Source organism: Chiloscyllium punctatum, chromosome 41 (genome assembly GCF_047496795.1).
Source record: "Chiloscyllium punctatum isolate Juve2018m chromosome 41, sChiPun1.3, whole genome shotgun sequence".
Classification (NCBI taxonomy): Eukaryota; Metazoa; Chordata; class Chondrichthyes; order Orectolobiformes; family Hemiscylliidae; genus Chiloscyllium; species Chiloscyllium punctatum.
The window spans coordinates 15218804-15242600 of record NC_092779.1 but is presented as its reverse complement, the minus strand read 5'-3'; the positions used below and the strand labels follow the sequence as shown (position 1 = coordinate 15242600).

Genomic DNA, 23797 nt, shown 5'->3' with positions numbered 1-23797 from the left:
AGGGAACATCTCCAGGACACCCGCACCAATCAACCACACCGCCCCGTGGCCCAACATTTCAACTCCCCCTCCCACTCTGCCGAGGACATGGAGGTCCTGGGCCTCCTTCACCGCCGCGCCCTCACCACCAGATGCCTGGAGGAAGAACGCCTCATCTTCCGCCTCGGAACACTTCAACCCCAGGGCATCAATGTGGACTTCAACAGTTTCCTCATTTCCCCTTCCCCCACCTCACCCTAGTTCTAAACTTCCAGCTCAGTAACTGTCTCCATGACTTGTCTGGACTTGTCCTACCTGCCTATCTTCTTTTCCACCTATCCACTCCACCCTCTCCTCCTTGACCTATCACCTTCATCCCCTCCCCCACTCACCCATTGTACTCTATGCTACTTTCTCCCCACACCCACCCTCCTCTAGCTTATCTCTCCACGCTTCAGGCTCACTGCCTTTATTCCTGATGAAGGGCTTTTGCCCGAAACATCGATTTTGAAGCTACTTGGATGCTGCCTGAACTGCTGTGCTCTTCCAGCACCACTAATCCAGAATATTTCCTTTAAATGCCTGTCCAGTTTCCTTGGAAACTATTAATGGTCCACCATTCTCATGGGCATTGGGTTCCAGATCATTACGACGTGCTACGGAATAAAAGTCTTGCCCATATTCTATGTTCCACCTGCCACCTTCTTCCCTACTCACTTAACCTTTTGACATCCCCTTGCTGATTCTTCAGCTCCTCCTCAAAATTCACAATTCCACCTAACTCTGTATTATCAATAACCTGGCACTCACTCTCTTTATTCACGTCTTGAATTTAGATTGACTATGGATGTGGCTTGGAGCACCCACTGTTAGCAGCCAACCAAGATGAACTTGACCTGTTTATCCCCACTCTGCCTAGTAACTAATCCTCTATTCTTGCTAATACATTACCACCCAATCACACTATCTTTCTCACGGACAACTGCCTTTTGCAAATCCAAATGTACAAGACCATTGGTTTCCCCTTATAGTTACAACCTGAAATCATTCTAATCAATTTCCCTTTGAAAAACATCATGTCCACTCTGCCCAATCATACACTGGCTTTCTAAATATTATCAACAATGGATTGTCTTGGTAAGTGATATCAAGGTTGACCAGTTTTCATTCACTGTTTCCCCACTGCCCTGTTCTTGAAGAGCATTCCTAATCTTGCTACCTCCTCACTCACTGGAGTTGCTGAGAATGGAGGGAAGTTTGGAAGATCAAAACAAAACTGCTGTTGCAATCTCCACAACAAGAGACTTAAAGTGTTCGCAATCAAGCTGAGCAAATTTGTCACTTATCAGTTCCATTAATTCCTCTACTACCTTTACTTAGCATTCACACCCAGAAATCTGTTCCTCCGTTCAATAAGACATGACTTTGACCTCACCTCCACTTTGCCTCCCAATCTCACTTGACTCCCTGGGGGTGCAAACATTTGAACTTTAGTGGCCGAGAATCCCCTGGAGAGTCAGAAGCTGAGGGGTTACCTTCTAGAGATTTATAAAATCATGAGGGGTATGGATAGGGTGAATAGCCAAGGTTTTTTCCCCACTACCTTTACTTTCCTTATTTTCATCAGATTCTTAGATTAGGTCCGAAAATGGACAAAACATATTTGTTTGAATTATCTACCACCTTCATACACTCCATTCTAAACATTTATTTTAACACCCCTTTTTACCATTTTACAACCTTAATGTAAAGGCACAGTCACCACAGACCTACTCTCTCATTAGAGAGAGAGAGAGAGAGAGAGACGACAGGTAGACGTTTAATCTGGGGGTCACCGTGCCTCAGGCGAGGGGAGAGGTTGACAAGGAGAGTCCTTCATGGTCACCTCAGCCAATGCAGAATTGAACACATGCTGTTGGTGTCCTGCTGCATTACAAATCAACCGTCCAAGTTAACTGACCCCCTAACCTTGAAGTAAATGCTGATTTGCCGATTTCTTGTGTTGAATCTGTAGTGCAAAGAGTTATTAAATCAAATTAAACTGCAGTTTCAGTCAAGTTATTTAGACCACATTCCACATTTAATTTTATCATTCCCTTGGCACCCGACTGGTATTGAACTCCATGCTAATGGTCAGCAAACCTTTTTGTAGGGGAGAAGGGCAAAATAAATACCTTCTGGTCCCACTGTAAAACAAAATTCAGCGGAATTAATGAGAATTCAAGGGCAGTAATTATTTTCCTGCATTTTCATTACACATCTGTGTAATTGTTAAAAATTCAACATCATAAGTAGATTATGAACACATGCCTGAAAAAAAATATGGATTTTATTGTTTTATAAACATGAATACAACAAGAAAATGTGTTTATTTGAAACATTGTCCCAGAACTCACAATATTCTGTTTCTGGGAAACTAATATGTGGTTTCCTCCCACAGTCCAATGATGTGCAGGTCAGGTGAATTGGCCATACTAAATTGCCCATAGTGCTAGGTGCATTAGTCAGAGGGGAGTGGGTTACTCTTCGGAGGGTCGGTGTGGACTGGTTGGGCCGAAGGGCCTGTTTCCACACTGTAGGGAATCTAATCTAATCTGTATTAATCGAACAACATGGTCAGTAAATTAGAGAAATGAAACAAAACAACGGATTGTGGAAACTGGAAAACCAGTTCTGAAGAGTCACTGAGCAGTAAGAGGTCTTTTTAAATGCATTAGTATTCCCATTATAATGTCATCTCGCCTCATTGATACACCGTTTCCCATTCTCCTACCCATCAGGAAGAAAGAAAGCAACGTGCAGGCCTGGTGACTCCAGCTCACTGTATGGACCTGATCACATGGTTCACCCCGACCTCAAGGTTCCTGTTGACAAAGCCAGGAATCGATTTTCTCTCAGAGTCGAGAGTGGAAAACCACAGCAGGTCAGGCAGCATCCAAAAGCAGGAGAATCGACATTTTGGGCATAAGCCCTTCAACTGAGCTCCAGCATCTGCAGTCCTTACTTTCTCCTAACCGATTTCTCTCAGGCCGACACGTCTGGGACATTTGACCAGGAGCCGTACAGAGCAGCAGCAGATTTCCAGCACTTGACCGGATGTATATTCAATATATTCACTGACCAGCTCTTTGGCCTTCTGTGCTGGAGACTTCCACAGGTTTGTTAGCCTCTGAGTGAAGAAGTGAAAACCTACAGCACACAGACTGCACCTTCTTCAGGGCAACAATCATAGAATCCCTGCTGTGTGGAAGCAAGTCATTCGCCCCATTATTTCCATACTGACCCTCCAAAGAGCATCCTACCCAGACTCACCGCATCCCCGCATTTCCCATGGCTAATCCACCTACCCTACACATCCCTGGAGATTATGGGCAACCTAGCATGGCCAATCCACCCTATGCTGCACATTTTTGGACTGTGGGAGGAAACAGGGAAACCCACAAAGACACGGGGAGAATCCACAAACGCCACACAGACAGTCACCTGGGGCTGGGTCACTGATACTGTGAGATAACAGTGTTAACCACTGAGCCGCAAAGGCCCAGCCAGTGACACCCATCTCCCACGAGTGAATAAAAATAAAATTCTTCTAAACTCAAGTGGATTCAGGCCCAAACAAAGCAATCTCTCCTCATAGGACAGATTGGAGTGGTGCTGGAAAAGCACAGCAGGTCAGGCAGCATCCGAGGAGCAGGAAAATAGACGTTTCGGGCAAAAGCCCTTCGTCAGGAATGTCTCCTCATAGGACAGTCCTTCCATCCCCATTATCAGCCTTTTGCAAGACATTATCTGGGTTTTCCCCAACAGCTCCCTGTGGTGATGTAGCTGAGAGAATGAACACATCGTGTACAATGCTCTAGCAGCCTAGCAGTCATTAAGAACAAATCACTGTAGATGCTGAAATCTGCACTGAAATCAATAAATGCTGGAGATCACAGCAGGTCAGGCAGTATCCATGGAGAGAGAACAAGCTAATGTTTTGAACCTAGATGACACTTTAGATTAGACTAGACTCCCTACAGTGTGGAAACAGGCCCTTCAGCCCAACAAGTCCACACCGACCCTCCGAAGAGTAACCCACCCAGACCCATTCCTCTACTCTATATTTACCCCTGCCAAAGCATCTAACACAATGGGCAATTTAGCATAGCCAATTCACCTAACCTGCACAGCTTTGGATTGTGCAAGGAAACCCATGCAGAATGTGCAAACTCCACACAGACACCTGAGATTGGAATCAAACCTGGGTCCCTGGCACTGTGAGGCAGCAGTGCTAACCACTGAGCCACCATACAACCCAAGACATTCATCAGACATGAGCTTGCTCTCTCTCCATGGATGTTGCCTGACCCGCTGTGATCTCCAGCATTTGCTGTTTTCAGCCTCACAGTCTGTTGTGCCACTCTTCGGAGTATTGACAGATTGCAAACTGCACCTTCAAGATCAACATTGATGTGGCACATTGGCATACTCCAGAATGGAAAAATTGAGGTGTTGCATTTCGGAAAGGCAAATCAGGGCACTTAATGGTAAGATCCTGGGGAGTGTTACTGAACAAAGAGACCTTGGAGTGCAGGTTCATAGCTCCTTGAAAGTAGGGTCACAGGTAGATAGGATAGTGAAGAAAGCATTTGGTATGCTTTCCTTTATTGGTCAGAGCATTGAGGATAGGAGTTGGGAGGTCATGTTGCGACTGTGCAGGACATTGGTTAGGCCACTTTTGGAATATTGTATACAATTCTGGTCTCCCTGCTATAGGAAGGATGTTGAAAGGGTTCAGAAAAGATTTACAAGGATGTTGCCAGGGCTGGAGGATTTGAACTATAGGGAGAGGCTTAACAGGCTGGGGCTGTTTTCCCTGGAGCATTGGAAGCTGAGGGGTGACCTTATAGAGGTTTATAAAATCATGAGGGTCATGGATAGGATAAATAGACAAGGTTGAGAGTGTGTCACTGGAAAAACACAGCAGGTCAGGCAGCATCCGAGGAGCAGGAAAATCGACGTTTTGGGCCGGAGCCCTTCGTCAGGAATGAAGGGCTTTTCCTGCTCCTTGGATGCTGCCTGACCTGCTGTGCTTTTCCAACAATACGCTCTCTGATCTCCAGCATCTGCAGTCCTCACTGTCTCCTAAATAGACAAGGTCTTTTCCCTGGGGTGGGGGAGTCCCGAACTAGAGAGCATAGGTTTAGAGTGAGAGGGGAAAGATATAAAAGAGACCTAAGGGGCAACATTTTCACGCAGAGGGTAGTGCATGTATGGAATGAGCTGGCAGAGGAAGTGTTAGAGGCTGGTACAATTACAACATTTAAAAGGCATTTGGATGGGTATATGAATAGGAAGGGTTTAGAGGGGTATGTGCCAAATAGGACTAGATTAATTTAGGATATCTGGTCAGCTTGGACGAAGGGTCTGTGTCCATGCTGTTCATCTCTATGAGTCCATGTCTCTATGGCAGAAGGTGGAGGAGAAAGGGTTAATCCCAATGGTGTAACTTGCTAGTTGTATGTGTACATTATCATAGGAAGTGATGCAATCTCACATGACCTTGCTCTGTCTTGCACAACCTCATGGTAAGAGGAAGTCAGAGCTTTCCTTAGCTCAGTGAATTCTGTATATACCAGTCAAAAAATATTATAGCAGGAAGGAAACAGAGAAAAAAAGGAAATTTTTCTTCAGCCTTTTGAGATTGAGACTCAATGGCTCTCACAGCAATCGTAAAGAAGCAGAGATCGAAACACAAGTTATTTTATTCTTCTTTGTGCTTAGTAATGATGTGCTACACTAGCATTTTTGCAAAGCTTATGGGACAGTATCCCCCTTTGCTCCCCTGTCTACATGCAGTGATTAAAATCCTGAGTCTGGACTGTTATATGAAACAAAATACATTCTTTTAACCATTCCTTCATCACAATGCTTAATTCCATAATATAGCTGAGTATGTGCCAAAAAGGCATGGAAGCAGTAACAGATACAGCACAGAAAGAGGGTGGGTGAGGAGTAGGGATGAGGGGTTTAGGGTACAGGTGGGTGAGGGGTTTGGGGTACAGGATGGGTGAGGGGTGGAGATACAGGTGGGTGAGGGGTTGGGGGTACAGGTAGGTGAGGGGCTTAGGCTACAGGGTGGGTGAGGGGTTTAGGGTACAGGGTGTGTTAGGGGTTTGGGTTACAGGGTGTGTTAGGGGTTTGGGGTACAGGGTGGGTGAGAGGTTTGGGGTACAGAATGTGTTAGGGGTTTGGGGTACAGGGTGGGTGAGGGGTTTGGGGTACATAGTGTGTTAGTGGTTTGGGGTACAGGGTGGATGAGGGGTTTGGGGTACAGAGTGTGTTAGGAGTTTGGGGTACAGGGTTGGTGAGGGATTTGGGGTACAGGTAGGTGAGGAGTTTGGGTTACAGGTTAGTGAGGGGCTTAGGGTACAGGTGGGTGAGATGTTTGGGGTACAGGGTGAGTGAGGGCTTTAGGGTACAGGGTGGGTGAGGGGTTTAGGGTACAGGGTGGGTGAGGGGTTTAGGGTACAGGGTGGATGAGGTGTTTGGGGTACAGCATGCGTTTGGGGTTTGGGGTACAGGGTGAGTGAGGGCTTTAGGGTACAGGGTGGGTGAGGGGTTTAGGGTACAGGTTGTGTGAGGGGTTTGCAGTACAGGGTGAGTGAGGGGTTTGCAGTACAGGGTGAGTGAGGGGTTTAGGGTACAGGGTGGGTGAGGGGTTTAGGGTACAGGTTGTGTGAGGGGTTTAGGGTACAGGTGGGTGAGGAGTTTGGGGTACAGGTGGATGAGAAGTTTGGGATACAGGGTGTGTGAAGGGTTTGGGGTACAGGGTGGGTTAGGGTTTTAGAGTACAGGGTATGTTAGGGTTTTAGGGTACAGGTGGGTGAGGGGTTTAGGGTACAGGTGGGTGAGGAGTTTGGGGTACAGGTGGGTGAGGAGGTTAGGGTACAGGGTGTGTTTGGGGTTTGGGGTACAGGGTGTGTTAGGGTTTTAGGGTACAGGTGGGTGAGGGGTTTAGGGTACAGGTGGGTGAGGGGTTTAGGGTACAGGTGGGTGAGGCATTTGTGGTATAAGTGGGTGAGAGGTTTGGGGTATCGGGAGGGTGAGGGGTTTGCGGTACAGGTGGGTGAGGGGTTAGGGGTACAGGGTGGATGAGGGGTTTGGGCAGCAGTTTGGTTGTGAGGGGGTAGGTTAGAGAGGTGGGAGGGTCTTGGGGATGGGAAGGGGGCTTTCAATTATCTGAGGGGGTGAACTGTCAGGTCAAACATTCAGGGTAGGGGCTTGGTCAGGTGCCCATGATTGCCCAGCCTATTGTGTTACATCTCACAGAGTGTCAGTGCACCTCAAAGAGACGGAATCACGATTTCATCACATTATCATAGCATGTGACCTCTGGGTATAATAGTCTCAGGCTCCATCTTAACCAGCCTCCTGAAGCATGACATGCTGAAGGAAGTGTGGTCCTGCCTGTAGCTGATCAACTTAATACCATCCCAGAAACTAATAAAACCCAGAGAGCCATAGCAATGATACAGTATAGCAATGATGCAGTATAGAATGATACAGTATGGGGGGGGGCCTCAAAGACACCCAGATGTCCTTTGTAATCCCATCTTCCTGCACTCGGCCTATAACCCTGCAGCTTACTGCACTTAAGGTGCCGATCCAGATACGTTTTCAAAGAGTTTAGGATCTCAGCCTCCACCACCAACTCGGGCAGCAAGTTCTGGACACCCACCACCCTCTGCATAAAAATGTTTTTCTTCACCTTCCCCTTGAATCCTTCAGCCACTTAGCGTAAGTCTGAGACCCCGGGTTTTGAACTCTCTGCCGAGGGAAACAGATTCCTCCTGTCTATTCTAGCTCACAATTTTGTACACAGGCCATTCTGCTTTAATGCTTGTTTTTTAGATTAGATTACTTACAGTGTAGAAGCAGGCCCTTCGGCCCAACAAGTCCACACCGACCCGCCGAAGCGCATCCACTCAGACCCATTCCCCTACATTTACCCTTGCACCTAACACTATGGGCAATTTATCATGGCTAATTTACCTAACCTGCACATCTTTAGGCTGTGGGAGGAAACTGGAGCACCCGAAGGAAACCCACACAGACAAGGGGAGAATGTACAAACTCCACACAGTCAGTCGCCTGAGGTGGGAATTGAACCCAGGTCCCTGGTGCTGTGAGGCAGCAATGCTAACCACTGTACCACCGTGCCGCCCATGCAAATTGGTCATAACACGATTGACTAACTGTGGATGTTGTTTGGATAACTCAAACTTTCTACTGAACTGGGTCTAGCGATTTTCTATTCGCCACCTTCTACAGCATGAGGCTGCAGAGGGACACAACTGTCACGTTGTAGCAGGACAACCTGTCCCTCAATTATATCATCCTTCATCAGCCTTCTCCATTCCAGGGAAAACAGACCCCAGGCTCCCCAGTCTTCCCTCGTAGCTAAAGTTCTCCAGCCCTGACAACATTCAAGTAAATCTGCTCTGCACTCTCTCCAGAGCAGGTACGTCCATCCTGGAATGTGGATGAATACAGGTGTGGCCTGACCAGTGTCTCATATAGTAGCTTCATTATATTCCTACTTATGTATTCCATACCTCTGTCAATGAAGGAGCACATTCCATAGCCTTCTTTCCAACCTTGTCTCCCTATACTGCTACCACTAGGGATGATCCTATAATATGATATATTTGTGAGATATAATAAAAGTCTGTTGGATCCTTTGCAAAGATTCAAACTCTTTCAGAAGATGCACGGGTCTTGCTGATATCCAAGGATTTGAGAGGTCATGTCTGTCAGAAGGAGATGCCTGAAATCCTGCTCTAAACACCCAAGGAGGCCCAGCCTTCAGTGCAAACACAACCTGTGTTGAATAGTGTGAATGGAGCATCTTTTAAATTATTTGTTCATGGGACATGGGCATCGCTGGGAAAGCCAGCAGTTATTACCCATCCCCAGTTGACCTTGAGAGTGTATTCATGAACCACTACAGTCCCATGTGGTCGAGAGACACCCACAGTGCTGGCAGGGAGGGAGATTGAGGATTTTGACCCAGCGACACTGAAGAAAAATGATAAATTTCCACGGCAGGATGGTGCGTGAGACTCAGACTACATGCTGCATGTGGTGGTCTCCTACTTTATATCAACACAAGCCCAGGAAGGTGATGATCAGTTTGGAAGCAAATTTGCCACTGATTTATAATTTTTAAATCTTTCTCTTTAAAACCAAGACTTGTCCATTTGTGAATTAGTGCTCAGGGAAACATGCACCCTATTGCAGGGACCTTACTGTAACTGCATAAGTTATCATGCATTTACTGCACGTTCTGTGAATTCTGTATTAATGGCTCCATGAGATTGATCCATGACATTAAAATAGCCTCCTTCAATCTCCATTTCATGACATTTCACCCCTATACGCATTAAGTTTTCATTCCCTCACTCTCCCCGGAAAACCGGTGCCGGTGTTGGACTGGGGTGGACAAAGTTAAAAATCGCACAACACCAGGTTATAGTCCAACAGGTTTATTTGGAAGCACTAGCGTTCGGAGGGAAGAGGTTTGTATTTCCAAATAAGCTGTTGGACTATAACATGGTGTCGTGTAGTTTTTAACTTTCTTCTGAAAACAACATCCAAACTGTAGGTCCAGGGTTATGATGGATCCTATATCCTTGTATCTTGTATTGCAAAGCAACAGAGGTTTTGACTACGTGAACCACCAGTTCCTGTCTTCACCCAACCTTCACAAAGAGATACTTTCCAGCAGGGGTCACCAGAGAACAGTGAAGAGCAGACACCTTCAGGGCACTGAGATAATTATTGAGGCCTACTCCAGTTGAGATCACTAGAGCCTACATAGATTAAATCCAACTCCAATTGGAAATACTCTCGCCTTTGGTTAGAAGGATCTGGACCCTGGTCTCAGTTCTCTAACATGGAATGTATAATCAAGGCTGATGCTTCAGTGTTATGTTACCAGAAATGCTGTCCTTTAGACTGGACCGAGTCTTCCTCTTCCAGTTCCATGACTTTCCATTTAAAGTCATGATTTGGAGATGCCGGTGTTGGACTGGGGTGTACAAAGTTAAAAATCATACAAAACCTGGTTATAGTTGAACAAGTTTATTTGGAAGCACTAGCTTTCAGAGCACTGCTCCTTCATCACCTGTCCACAATCACCTGATGAACAAGCAGCGATCCAAGTGATAGTGCTTCCAACTAAACCTGTTGGACTATAACCTGGTGTTGTGTGATTTTTAACTTTCAATTTTAAAACCATGTGACACATTTTGAAGAGCTTCAGAGATTGCTGGTGGATTATGACAATCCCATAGCAAGAACTTGACTTCTTTCCAGATGAATTTGGAAATGCAGAGGCTTACTTAGGGAACCCACACGGCACCACTTTCAGAGATTTCTCGGTAGCCAGTGCAGTCAGCAATCTGTAATTCTTTGGGTATTCCACCAGTACTTGACAGACGGTGAGAATCTAACACCTTCAGTAAGGGATTCTGAGAGGCTGATCACACAGACCGGGAATCAGTATCGGCATTTTCACCACCTCAGGATGCCCCAGAGTGCTCCATGGTCAGCATTGCGTTTTTGAAGTGTTGCAATGTACACCTGTGGCACAGCAAGATCCCACAAGCAGCAAGCTAGGGGGTCAGCAGATTATTTAGCTCGCAAACCAGCACCACTGATCTCTCTCTAACCCCTATTGCTCCATTGGTGTACCCCTCCCTCAATCTCAATGGCCCCTCACTTTCTCTCCCAGATGCAGGTAGTCACAGAAGAGGCCCTACAACCCATAGGGTAAAGGGAATTGAACCCCAACTTGAACAGTAGCAAATGGAGCACGTGGAAAGGGAGCTGTGTCGGAGTGACTTCAGGTCACGCAAAACTGGGCCAGGGCTTGCAGAGCTCCAGGTAAGAAATCCTCTCTAACCAACCTGTTCACTCAGAAGGGTGTTGATCTCCCTTTACTACATGGTGACAGTGGTGACCAGACCCATGGAACCAGAGGTTGGGCAGTAGGAGCTTGAAATGAAGACTGTGACCATAAACAATGAGGCCAGACCCCCAGCCAAAGGTGGGAGGATGTCCCACAGGGAAGCTCAGCTAGCGACTGGCTTCCTTAGCGTACCTCGGCAATGAGCCCTGGAACACAAAAACTCGTAGAGGAGATGGAAGGAGGGCAGGAGAAGGCCCAGAGCAGAGAAAGAAGTCAATCGTCCACAGTGAGTGAAGTTTTACAGAAATGAATATGTTTACTGACATGGGGAAGATCTGAGCATTCAGAAAATCCGGGCGAGCGAAAGACAAGGTCATAAGGGAACTCATGATTTGGAGATGCCAGTGTTAGACTGGGGTGTACAAAATTAAAAATCACACAACACCAGGTTATAGTCCAAAAGGTTTAATTGGAAGCACACTAGCTTTCGGAGCAACGCTCCTTCATCAGGTGATAGTGGAGGGCTTGATCGTAACACAGAATTTATAGCAAAGATTTGCAATGTGATGTAACTGAAATTATACATTGAAAAATTGATTGTCTGTTAAGCCTTAAGGGAACTCTGCTGACAGGAACACAACCCATCCAGTTAAATAGACAGTGCAAAGAGAAAACCCAGACTAAGCTGCAGCAGCAATGCAGAAAATTAAACAGATCACAGCAAACGAGAGGAGTCCCAGCTAATAGGGGGCCAGGATTAACTCTTCCTGGGGATTATGACAAGCCCATAGCAAGAACTTGACTTCTTTCCAGATGAATTTGGAAATGCAGAGGCTAAGATGAATGGGAGAGAGACTAGTTTTGAATAGGATAGGTGTATTGACCCTTTCAAATACGAACCATGATGGTAGGCCAGGTATCCTCCAAACTTCCTCCATTAAACTTTGGGGCTCGGAATGAACAGGAATCAGAGGTTCCATGCAAGCTAGTACCACTGCAATGAGGAAGAGACTGGGGGACCTTGTATGTAATTCTCAAACACAGGTATTATTTATTAATTGGCGCTGCTTGCCTATCTTTAGATATCCTTCAGGTTAGCAGAACCCAAAGACATTTCAGTCCTAGCATTGCAAGTTGGTGGGGGTGGGGGGGGGGGGGGTGGAATTGGTGCTCTGAAGGGAGGGGGGGGGGTTAGGGAGAGCGGAAACAGACCCTACATTTCTCTCAAACCAGAATTTGGAAGCAGCATGAAAAGAAGATGCTGAGGAAAGAGTTGGAAAACCAGACAACATTCCAGAGAGTGGTTTGCTCTTCTCAGAATATAGTTACAGAGAAGGGAACTAACACACAGGTCATTCATTTACTTGATTCCAAAAATTCAAATCATCCCATATTTTCAGATTCAGGAAGAATATTCCTGAATACCCAGTTGTCATCCTCAATGTTCTTTTCTTGAGAAAGGAATGTTGTCTATTTCCGAGAATATTCCCAGGAGATGCAGCAACAGTTTTTCCTCCCACAGTAGACAGCCGACAAGAAACTAGAAAGTAACTCGGAATGGAACTTCAGAACTTCCTACAGCCTGTAAAGTGATCATAGAATCTGGGATATTGGGAATTATGGAGCTGGAAACATATCTTCAATGATGTAAGGAGGAGATCTCTGAGAATTCAAGACCATTGAGGTTTCAGTGACACTGGATGGTGTCACTCTTACACAAGCCAACCCAGTTGTGGGCTAAATATCTTTGCAATGCTGCACAGAGATCATCAACATGAACGTGGCATATCCCAAGAGAAACCTCAACCCCAGCCCTACAGCTTCAAGTAGCTGATATGGCACTCTCGAGGGAGAGAGAGAGAGTGACACCCTGTGAATCAGCTATTCCTTGACTGAGCTTCACTGCTGCCACATTCCAGTCTATGTGTAGGTCTCATCCCAAAGACCAGGCTTTGTCAGAAGCTCTCATGTCCCTTGTCAATGTGTTAGGCTCCAAGGAAACACTCGTCTCCCAGAAGAACCAGGAATGCAGTTGGAGATTCGTCACTGAGGGACAGGAAACCTGTGTGTTAGAGCCGCCCTGGGGTGGGAACGTAGAGTAAAAGTGTTAATTGTTCATGGTTAAATGTTAGTGATGAATGAAATGGGTACTGTAAAAGAATGTGTATCAGAGTGGGGAAGCAATTTAAAACAAACTATATCTTTTCTCTGGATATAACTCCGCAGTGTGTGTAAATAGACAATAGACAATAGGTGCAGGAGTAGGCCATTCTGCCCTTCAAGCCTGCACCACCATTCAATATGATCATGGCTGATCATCCTTAATCAGTATCCTGTTCCTGCCTTATCTCCATAACCCTTGATTCCACTATCCTTGAGAGCTCTATCCAACTCTTTCTTAAATGAATCCCGAGACTGGGCCTCCACTGCCCTGTAGGGCAGAGCATTCCACACAGCCACCACTCTCTGGGTGGAGAAGTTTCTCCTCATCTCTGTTCTAAATGGTCTATCCCGTATTTTTAAGCTGTGTCCTCTGGTTCGGCACTCACCCATCAGCGGAAACATGTTTCCTGTCTCCAGAGTATCCAATCCTTTAATAATCTTATATGTCTCAAACAGATCCCCACTCAGTCTTCTAAACTCAAGGGTATACAAGCCCAGTCGCTCCAGTCTTTCAGTGTAAGGTAATCCCGCCATTCCAGGAATTGACCTCGTGAACCTACGCTGCACTCCCTCAATAGCCAGAATGTCTTTCCTCAAATTTGGAGACCAGAACTGCACACAATACTCCAGGTGAGGTCTCACCAGGGCCCTGTACAGCTGCAGAAGAACCTCTTTGCTTCTATACTCAATCCCTCTTGTTATGAAGGCCAGCATGCTATTAGCCTTCTTCACTCCCTGCTGTACCTGCATGCTTACCTTCATTGACTGGTGTACAAGAACACCCAGATCTCTTTGTACTGCCCCTTTACCTAACTTGATTCCATTTAAAAGTCAAATGTCTTTGCTTGCCATCATCTGTACAGCGTTACGTTCAACAAAGCCCCTAGTTTTATTTCTTGAGTGTAGATCTCACTTTATTACACTGACAGTGGCCATAGAGGAATGAGGATTCTGCCATTAATTTTGGCCAATAGAGTCATACAACGAGGAAGCAGGCCCTTCAGCCCAACTTGTCAATGCTGACCAAGTGTCCCAAATTGGACTAGCCCCATTTGCCTGCATTTGGCCCATATCCCTCTAAACCTTTCCAATTTATGTACCTGTCCAAATGTCTTTTAAATATTGTAGCTGTACCTGCATCTACTACTCCAGCTACTTGTGTTTGGCCAATGGTGAGCCTATTCATTTAGATTTCCCTCCATTTTATCATTTGGCTACTCCACTCTGTCTTGCCCCCACATGTCTACCTCCCAACCATTGACAAGAACACCTCATCTTCCACCTCGCACATTCATTCCAAATACAAACCAACATCTGTGTGAAAACGTTGCCCTTCAGGTCCCTTTAAAATCTTTCCCCGCTCACCTTAAATCTATGCCATCTAGATTTGAACTCCCTTAATCCACGGAAAATACCTTGACTAGATAGTGAGGTCTGCAGATGCTGGAGATCAGAGTTGAGAGTGTGTTGCTGGAAAAGCACAGCAGGTCAGGCAGCATCCGAGGAGCAAGAAAATCGGTGTTTCGGGTCTGAAAAGTTGACTTTCCTGTTCCTTGGATGCTGCCTGACCTGCTGTGCTTTTCCAGCAACACACTTTCAACTCAAAAATACCTTGACTATTCACCTTATCTATACCCCTCATGATTTTATAAACCTCTATGAGGTCACCCCTCAGCCTCCTACGCTCCAGTGAAAAATGTCCCAGCCTATCCAGCCTCCCCCATAACTCAAACCCTCCAGTCCCAGCAACATAGAATCCCTACATGTGGAAACAGACGATTTGGTCCAATAAGTCCACATCCACACTCCAAAGTGTATCCCATCCAGACCCATTCCCCTAGCCTGTTATTCTACACTTCCCCCTGACTAATGCACCTAACCTACACATTCCTGAACACTATGGGCAATTTAGCATGGCCAATTCACCCTAACCCACACATCTTTGCACTGGGTGGGGGGGAGGAAACCCATGTAGACACAGGGAGAATCTGTAAACTCCACACAGACAGGTTGCCCAAGGCTAGACTCGAACCCAGGTCCCCGGCACTGTGAGGCAGCAGTGTAGACACAGGGAGAATCTGTAAACTCCACACAGACAGGTTGCCCAAGGCTAGACTCGAACCCAGGTCCCCGGCACTGTGAGGCAGCAGTGTAGACACAGGGAGAATCTGTAAACTCCACACAGACAGGTTGCCCAAGGCTAGACTCGAACCCAGGTCCCCGGCACTGTGCTGCCCTACCATTGGGCCAACGTGCCACCCTAAATCCTGGTAAATCTTTTCAGAGCCCTCTCCAATTTAATAATATCCTTACTATAGCAAGGCAACCAGAACGCCACGCAGTAAATGTTGGCTGCAGAGGCCAGTTTAATCTGCTGGGTGCTTGTCAATATGAGTAGTACTACATTGATCTGCAGTACAGCCTAAACCATCTTCAACCAATCTGAAATACCTTCAAACCTTTTCTACATTAAAGTCATTGTAAACCTATTTGTTAAAACCACTTCACCACTCATCCATCACTGGCAGAGTGATTTTTACAAATAACCTATTAACAGAAGTGTTTGTTCTGATACCATGAGGAGGGCAAAAAGCTATATTAATTGGGAAACAATCTTGCATACCAACATCGAAATGAGAAGCAGGAGTAGGCCACTCAGCCCCTCAAGCCCGCTGTGCCCTCAATAAGAACATGGTGGATCTGAATACTCAACTAGGAGAAAGTGAGGATGGTGGAGAGCAGAGTCAAAAGCTGTGGCGCTGGAAAAGCACAACAGGTCAGGCAGCATCCGAAAAGGCAGGACAGTGAAAGTTTCAGGTCTAGTCCCTTCATCAGGAATGTGGGGGGAAGGGAGCTGGGAGAGAAATAGGGGCGGATGGGGGTGGAGCTGGGCGAAAGATAGGTGGGATGGCAATAGATAGATGCAGGGTGTCGGGTAATTGTGATAGGTTGGTAGGGAGGATGGAGCGGAGAGGTGGGAAGGAAGATGGACAGGTAGGGCAGTTCAAGAGGGCGGTGCCGAGTTGGAGGGTTGGATCTGAGATGAGGTGGGGGGAGGAGAGATTTGGAAACTAGTGAAGTCGATGTTGATGCCGTGTGGTTGGAGGATCCCGGGACAGAAGATGAGGCATTCTTGTCAATGGTTGGGAGGAGGTAGCAGCCATGACATGACAAGGTAGAGGAGCCAAGTGACAAAATGGAGGGAAATCTAAGTGAGTAGGGTCACCATTGGCCAAACACCGAATAACTGTCAAGACATCTGTACTTGTTGAAGTGAGGAGGCAGTAAAAGGCAGGGAGACAGTCACAAGGAGAAGCAAATATGTAGAAATCTTCAAATGAAGGCACTAATGGAGTTCTCTGGATGATTTACACCAGCCCCACCCCCACCCACACCCTCCTTTTTATCTCTCAGCCCCCTTTCTCCCCCTATATTCCTGTTGAAGGGCTTATGCCCAAAACATCGACTCTCCTGCTCCTTGGCTGCTGCCTGACCTGCTGTGCTTTTCCAGCGCCACATGTTTTGGCTCTGGTTACTCTATTGTCCCAGATACGCTTGAGGACCTGTCACCCTGTTGCTCACCAAGAATCTCACCACCTCTGCCCTTGAAAATACACAAAAAACCCTTCTTCCCCCACCTTCTGAGGAAGAGAATTCTGCAGTGTCATCTGCTATCCAGATTGCTTGGAAATAGTGCCTGTGTGTGAAACTGAGTTTGTAAAGGCCTATGGAAAGGGAGGCAGCCTAATAGACATTTACAGCACAGATAGGGGCCATTCAGCCCATCCATCCTGATCAGTCAACAATGACCTGACCACACCAATCCCATATTCCAGCTCTTCGTCTGTGGGCCTGAAGCCTGAGATATCACAAGTAAATATCTAAATTCTGTTTCAATGTTTTCAGAGTTCACAACTCAGCGCAACTTTCAGGCTTTGAGTTCCAGACTCCCACCAGCCAGTGGGTTAAAAAGTTACTCCTCAACTCTCCTCTTAGCCTTCTACCTCTCACCTGAAATCGATGGATCTTGAATATTGACCCTTTATTGACTCCTCATTGGTGGCTCAGTGGTTGGCACTGCTGCCTCACAGCACCAGGGACCCAGGTTCAACTCCGGCCTCGAGCGACAGTCTGTGTGGAGTTTACACATTCTCCCTGTGTCTGTGCAGGTTTCCTCCCACAGTCCAAAGATACGCAGGATAGGTGGAAATTGCCCATGGTGTCCAGGGACGTGCAAACCAGATGGGTTAGCCATGGGAAATGCAGGGTTACAGGGTAGGGGAATGGGTCTGGGCAGGACACTCTTTGGAGGGTCAGTGTGGACTCAATGGGCCAAATGACCTGCTTCCACATTGTAGGGATTCTATGATTCTCCTAACACAAAGAGGAGAATCTCCTGATAAGATCAGCCTTGAATAAAATGGCAGTAGACATTGTGTGGGGAAGAAAGTGGAGGGAGGAGAGTTCCTCCACTCATTCAGCCTTGAGGATGATAAGCTCTGCGTCGTACAGAACTTGAATCATGCTGAAAAGAGAGACATGATGCTGAAACTTTTAATCTTCAGATCAAACATCAGTCAATCCTCAGGGCTTACATAGCTACAGAAACAACCAATTTAAGGTTATCAGTCGATCTTGTAACTGCTCCATTTATGAGAAGCAACAGTCATTTATTCATACATAAGGACCTGTTCTTTCCAAACAGAAGGAACATATTCAGGACTTGCTCATAATTTGAATCACTTGAGAGCTCAGGAGCCTATAATTCCCCATTGCTTTCCCAAAGACAAAACCTCACCTTTTCTTTTGGAGCTCATTGAATAGCCGTAGAGACGGCCATTGAGGTGGCACGGTGGCTGAGTGGTTAGCACTGCCGCCTCACAGTGCCTGGATCCAATTCCAGTCTTGTGAGACAGTCTGTGTGGAGTTTGCACATTCTCACTGTGTCGGCAGGGGTTTCCCCCGGGTGCTCCAATTTCCTCCCACAGCCTGAAGATGTGCAGGTTAGGGTGAATTGGCCATGCTAAATTGCCCATAGCATCCAGGGATGTGTAGGTTAAGTGCATTAATCAGGGGAAATATAGGGTAGGGGAATGGGTTACTCTTCGGAGGGTCGGTGTGGAGTTTTTGGGCCGAAGGGCTTGTTTCCACACTGTAGGGATTCTATGAGATGGGAGTCATGACAGTTCAGGGTCATTACAGGTGGTAAGAAGATCTCTTTGATTGAGGAGTTTCGGTGATCACAGGGACAGGAATCGATTGCCAGGCGGCTTTAGTGTGTGAACCATTCCTGTTCCTCTTGGCCCCTGTGCAGTGCTGTCCTGGAAGTGAATTAATTGACAACTCCCATCTCCTCCACCAATACCATCTATTCAAACCATAAGTGAGAGACCCCAAAGAGGTTAGTTTTAGAATTGCGATTTTTAAATTTAAACATCCCCATTTGACCCAAATCCACCTAATTTGGGAGTTAACATTATTCACGTTGTGCCTGAAGGAATCTAGCTAGCCAAGTGCACAAACTCCACAAGGTACTGAAAAATATCCAGCCAAGTTCACAAATCCCAAGTAAAACTCCACTAGGTACTGATAAATATCCATGCGTGGTAGATTACAAAGGCTTAGTCACAGGCTGCCAAATTCCTGATGGATAAACAAGGGAGTGGCTTCCTGAGGTTAACTGAGATGTTTGTGGACAAGACAATCAAAGAGAACAGGTTTGGGTTGTAGAAATTCACCAAGATCTCTTCAATAATCACCTTACGGAGGAAGCAGGCAAATAGCAATATCACCAAAGCTCTTTGTGCCAAACATCATTTTGATTTGGAATGATATCATTATCTTTCAACATCGGTGGTCAAAATCCTGGAACTCCTTCCCTAACATCACTGTGGGTGTCTCTATACCATAAGGACTACAGCAATTCAAGAAGGCAGCTCAACACTACCTTCTGCTGGACAGTTCAGAACAAAGATTGGTCTAGCCAGCAATGCCCTCATCTTCTGAATGAATGGGTGAATGGGGTTCAGTGGTTAGCATTGCTACCTCACAGTGCCAGGGACCCAAGTTCGAATCCAGCCTCAGGTAGCTGTTTGTGTAGAGTTTTGCACATTCTCCCTGCGTCTGTGTAGGCTTCCTCCCACAGTCCAAAGATGTGCAGGTTAGGTGGTTGGCCATGGGAAGTGCAGGGTTACACAGATGGGGGTGGATCTGGAAAGATTGGTGTGGACTCGATAAACTCAATGGCCTGATTCCACACTGTAGGGATTCCCAAAGTGAAAAATAAAATGGGAAAACAGAAAAGCCTTCATTTATATCACATTTTCATGACCACCAGTCACCTCAAAGTGACTCAGAGCCAATAAATTATCTGTGGCAAGTCATTGACATTTTACACACAGTGGCTCAATGGTTAGCACTGCTGCCTGATAGCACCAGGGTCCGAGGTGCAATTCCAGCCTCGGTGACTGTCGCTGTGTGGAGTTTGCACATTCTCCCCGTGTCTGCGTGGGTTTTCTCCGGGTGCTCCGGTTTCCTCCCACAGTCCAAAGATGTGCATTTCAGGTGAATTGGCCATGCTAAATTGCCTGTAGTGCTACGTGCATTAGTCAGATGGGTCTGGGTGGGTTACTCTTCGGAGGGTGGGTGTGGAGTTGTTGGGCCGAAGGGCAAGTTTCCACACTGTAGGGAATCTAATCTAATCTACACCATGCAGGGAGTTCCTTCAGCCCATCATACCCATGCTGTCAATCAGACATCTCCTTGTTATTATCCCATTTTCCTGCCATTGGTGCATGATCTTGTATACTATGCCATTTCAAATATTCATCGAAACGGTTCTTAAATGTATTTCATTCTTTTATGTCACCGCGTGGGTAGGAAATGCAGCAGCCAATTTGTGCACAGCAAGCTCCCACTAACACTGGGAAGAAAATGAACAGATTGTCTATTCTTCTTTTGTTTTGATGGCTGAAGAATAAGTATTGGTCAGTGCAAGATTAAAAAGAACAGAAAAGTGAGCGAAAACGGAACAATTGATCAATTCTGCGTTACTCACCGGGTTCCAATTCATCCAAGGAGTCATTTGTAGAGGCAGTGTGAATGAAAAGGAGCTTTCCACAACAGCAGCAGATGTTAGTGTGTGCCTCACCCACTCCAGCTCCTGTGTTCCTCAGAGGAAGGGTCGTATACAGATATCGGGTGGCATCTTCAGAAACACCAGCGTTGTTGGGAGCTCTGGAAACTGAGATGGATAGTCATCAGAATCAATACTTGATGCACTCCCCCCTCTGTGTAAAATAGGCTTGAGGTGGAAGATGGAAGCCCCTGGGTAGAATCATAAAGTTGTGGGAGCAGGCCATTCGGCCCACACCAACTCTCTGAAGTGCCTCCTGCCCAGACCCCGACTGTATCTCTGCATTTCTTATGGTTAATCCTGCATGTGCTTGGACACTAGGTACACTTTAGAAGCCAATCCACCTAACCTGCACATCTTTGGACAATGGGAGGAAACCAGTGCAAGCCTACACAGACACAGGGAGAATGTGGAAGTGCCACACAGACAGTTGTCTGAGGCTGGCGTTGAACCCAGGCTCTGGATTAGTGGTGCTGGAAGAGCACAGCAGGTCCCTGGTGCTGTGAGGCAGCAGTAGCTAACCACTAAGCTACCATACCCTGTAGTAACTTAGCAACCAATTACAAACCGATTAATAAATGCATCTTCTTAGCTGGACTGCAATTCTCACAGCTCCAGTTGGGATCATTGAGAGGGCAGCCTACCAGACTGATAAACTTGAACAGGATGCCAGTCAGCTGGGGAGAGTGAGCTGGCACAGTCGCTGAGGTGGAGGATGGGCAGGATATTGTATCGGGGGAGTGCCTGATGTGGAGAATGAACAGGATGTTGTATCTGGGGGTCTGTGATGTGGAGGATGAACAGGATGTTGTATTTGGGGGTCTGTGATGTGGAGGATGGGCACGATGTTGTATCTGGGGGACCTGTGATGGGGAGGATGGATGGGATGTTGTATCGGGGGGTCCCAGATGTGGAGGATGGACAGGGTGTTGCATCTAGGATGGGTGGGGTGGTGGGTCCTCAGTCAAGAAGAGGTACTGCCAGTGTCCACTTAAGTTCCTGAGGACAGCAGATCTAAACAGCCTTCCTTGTAATACCAAGACCAGGGGATATTCCCTGCTTTTTCAGTCAGCACACTTAACACCCAAACCTCAGAAGACTCTGCCCTTGGATAATCACCAACACCAGTTCAGTACCTTACTCCTGCAATCAACAATGTTCAATTTGTCACTTGTCCATCCTATTTCAGATATTATTTCAAAGTCCACTAAAATATATTAATGTTGGAAGACATTCAAGGCTTTCCTCTGCCTTTCCCTGACATTGAAACTCCAACAGAAACATAGATCTTTTGGTAACCACCCTGACCGCGGACTGACCCTGAGCACTGGTCCTTTTAAACTTTTCTCTCTGGGGAGCTGTGCAGCAAAAGTCTTCAAAAGGCAAATCAAGTTAATCCTAGATCAATATTAGTCAGCTTCAGACTCCTGACTGCAGACTGTATAGAGTGATCCACGTTGACAAGCACTTAATATGTGGCAAATTTTAAAATGTAAGTTGTGTTTTATCTATTTTGATTGAGATTCGGTCAATTTCACGGAATGTACAGTCACATTGATACAAGCTAATTTCAGGGGCAAGCACCTTTCAATTTTGTCAAGGGCCAAAAGTTTTAATCTCAATAATACAATGACCAAGACAAGTGTGAAAATGACAGTTTTCATTTTTGAGAATGAGATTATAATATTTTTCATCATTTGACTGGATGTGAGCATAAGAGGCATAGTTAGTAAGTTTGCAGATGACACCAAAATTGGAGGTGTAGTGGACAGCGAAGAAGGTTACCTCAGATTACAACAGGATCTAGACCAGATGGGCCAATGGGCTGAGAAGTGGCAGATGGAGTTTAATTCAGATAAATGCGACGTGCTGCATTTTGGGAAATCAAATCTTTGCAGGGCTTATACACTTAATGGTAAGGTCCTAGGGAGTGTTGCTGAACAAAGAGACCTTGGAGTGCAGGTTTGTAGCTCCTTGAAAGTGGAGTCGCAGGTAGATAGGATAGTGAAGAAGACGTTTGGTATGCTTTCCTTCATTGGTCAGAGTATTGAGTACAGGAGGTGGGAGGTCGTCTTGTGGCTGTACAGGACATTGGTTAGGCCACTGTTCGAATATTGTGTGCAATTCTGGTCTCCTTCCTATCGGAAAGATGTTGTGAAACTTGAAAGGATTACAAGGATGTTGCCAGAGTTGGAGGATTTGAGCTATAGGGGGAGGTTGAAAAGGCTGGGGCTGTTTTCCCTGGGGTGTCAGTGGGTGAGGGGTGACCTTATAGAGGTTTACAAAATCATGAGGGGCATAGATAGGATAAACAGAAAAAGTCTTTTCCCTGGGGTGGGGGGAGTCCAGAACTAGAGGGCATAGGTTCAGGGTGAGAAGGGAAAGATATAAAAGAGACCTAAGGGGCAACATTTTCATACAGAGGGTGGTACATGTGTGGAATGAGCTGCCAGAGGAAATGGTGGAGGCTGGTACAATTGCAGCAATTAAAAGGCATTTGGATGGGCATATGAACAGGAAGGGTTTGGAGGGATATGGGCCAAATGCTGGCAGGTGGGACTAGATTAGGTTGGGATATCTGGTCAGCATGGACAGGTTGGACCAACGGGTCTGTTTCTGTGCTGTACATCTCTATGACTCTCTGACTCCCTTAAAGTTACATTCACCCCTTCTTTAGGTCCCAGGCACGGAAAGTGTGTTGGCATCAATGGACCTGCATTGGATTGGTCCCTGGTTATTCCTGCTAAGTTACTGTGGTAGTTTGACAATATCTTCTACAGGATATCTGACCAGGAGACTCTTGAGCATAAGTCCATAGTAGAATGGATTCTTTCTTGATTATATGTTTTATTGAGATCTGTCTCTTGATTACATTTTTAAAATAGAAACCATAAGTACTAAGTTAGCCTGGAGCACTGTTTCTTAGAGCAAAAAGACGGTGCTATTTTCTGGGTCTACAGATTGGGAAGGAGCAAAGATGGCCTTTAGTAGAATGATGTGCTCTTCCTGGTGGATGTGGGAGCTTAGGGAAAGTTTACAGGTTACTGAAGATTATGTCTGCAGGAAGTGTCTTTGGTTGCGAATTCTATACGTTTGCATGGTCAGTTGGAGTGACAGTTAGAGGCAATGAGGAATTTACAAGAGCGAGGGGGTGTGATGGGTGGCAGTTATAGGAAGAGAGAAAAGCCGCAGATATAGTCAGGTAGATGGGTTAACCCCAGGAAAGATAAGAGAGGTAGAGAAGGAGTCTTCTGTGGCTATCCCCATTTCAAATAAATATGCTGTTTTGGAAATGTAAGGGGTGATGGACCCTCAGGAAATGTAGTGCAAACAGCCAAGTTTCTGGTATTGAGACAGGCTCCAATGTAATGAGGGGTACGTCAGGTTCCAAGCGACCGATTGTGTTAGGTAACTCTCTAGTCCGAGGTACAGACAGACGTTTCTGAGGCTAACAGTGAAAAATCAGAATGGTGTGTTGCCTCCCTGATGCCAGGATCGAGGATGTCTCAGAGAGGGTACAGAATGTTCTCAAAGGGGAGAGGGACCAGCTGGAGGTCATTGTA

General features: G+C 46.3%; 1 long non-coding RNA gene across 2 annotated transcripts in view; it reads right to left on the bottom strand.

Annotated features, from left to right (window-relative positions):
• The window catches only part of LOC140464869 (uncharacterized), a 40511-nt gene that overhangs the window by 5445 nt on the left and 11269 nt on the right, over nucleotides 1–23797 (bottom strand). For both annotated transcript variants that reach the window (XR_011955002.1, XR_011955001.1), the window contains exon 2: nucleotides 20157–20342. This is a non-coding gene — a long non-coding RNA (uncharacterized lncRNA). The remainder of the gene's footprint in view (nucleotides 1–20156; nucleotides 20343–23797) is intronic.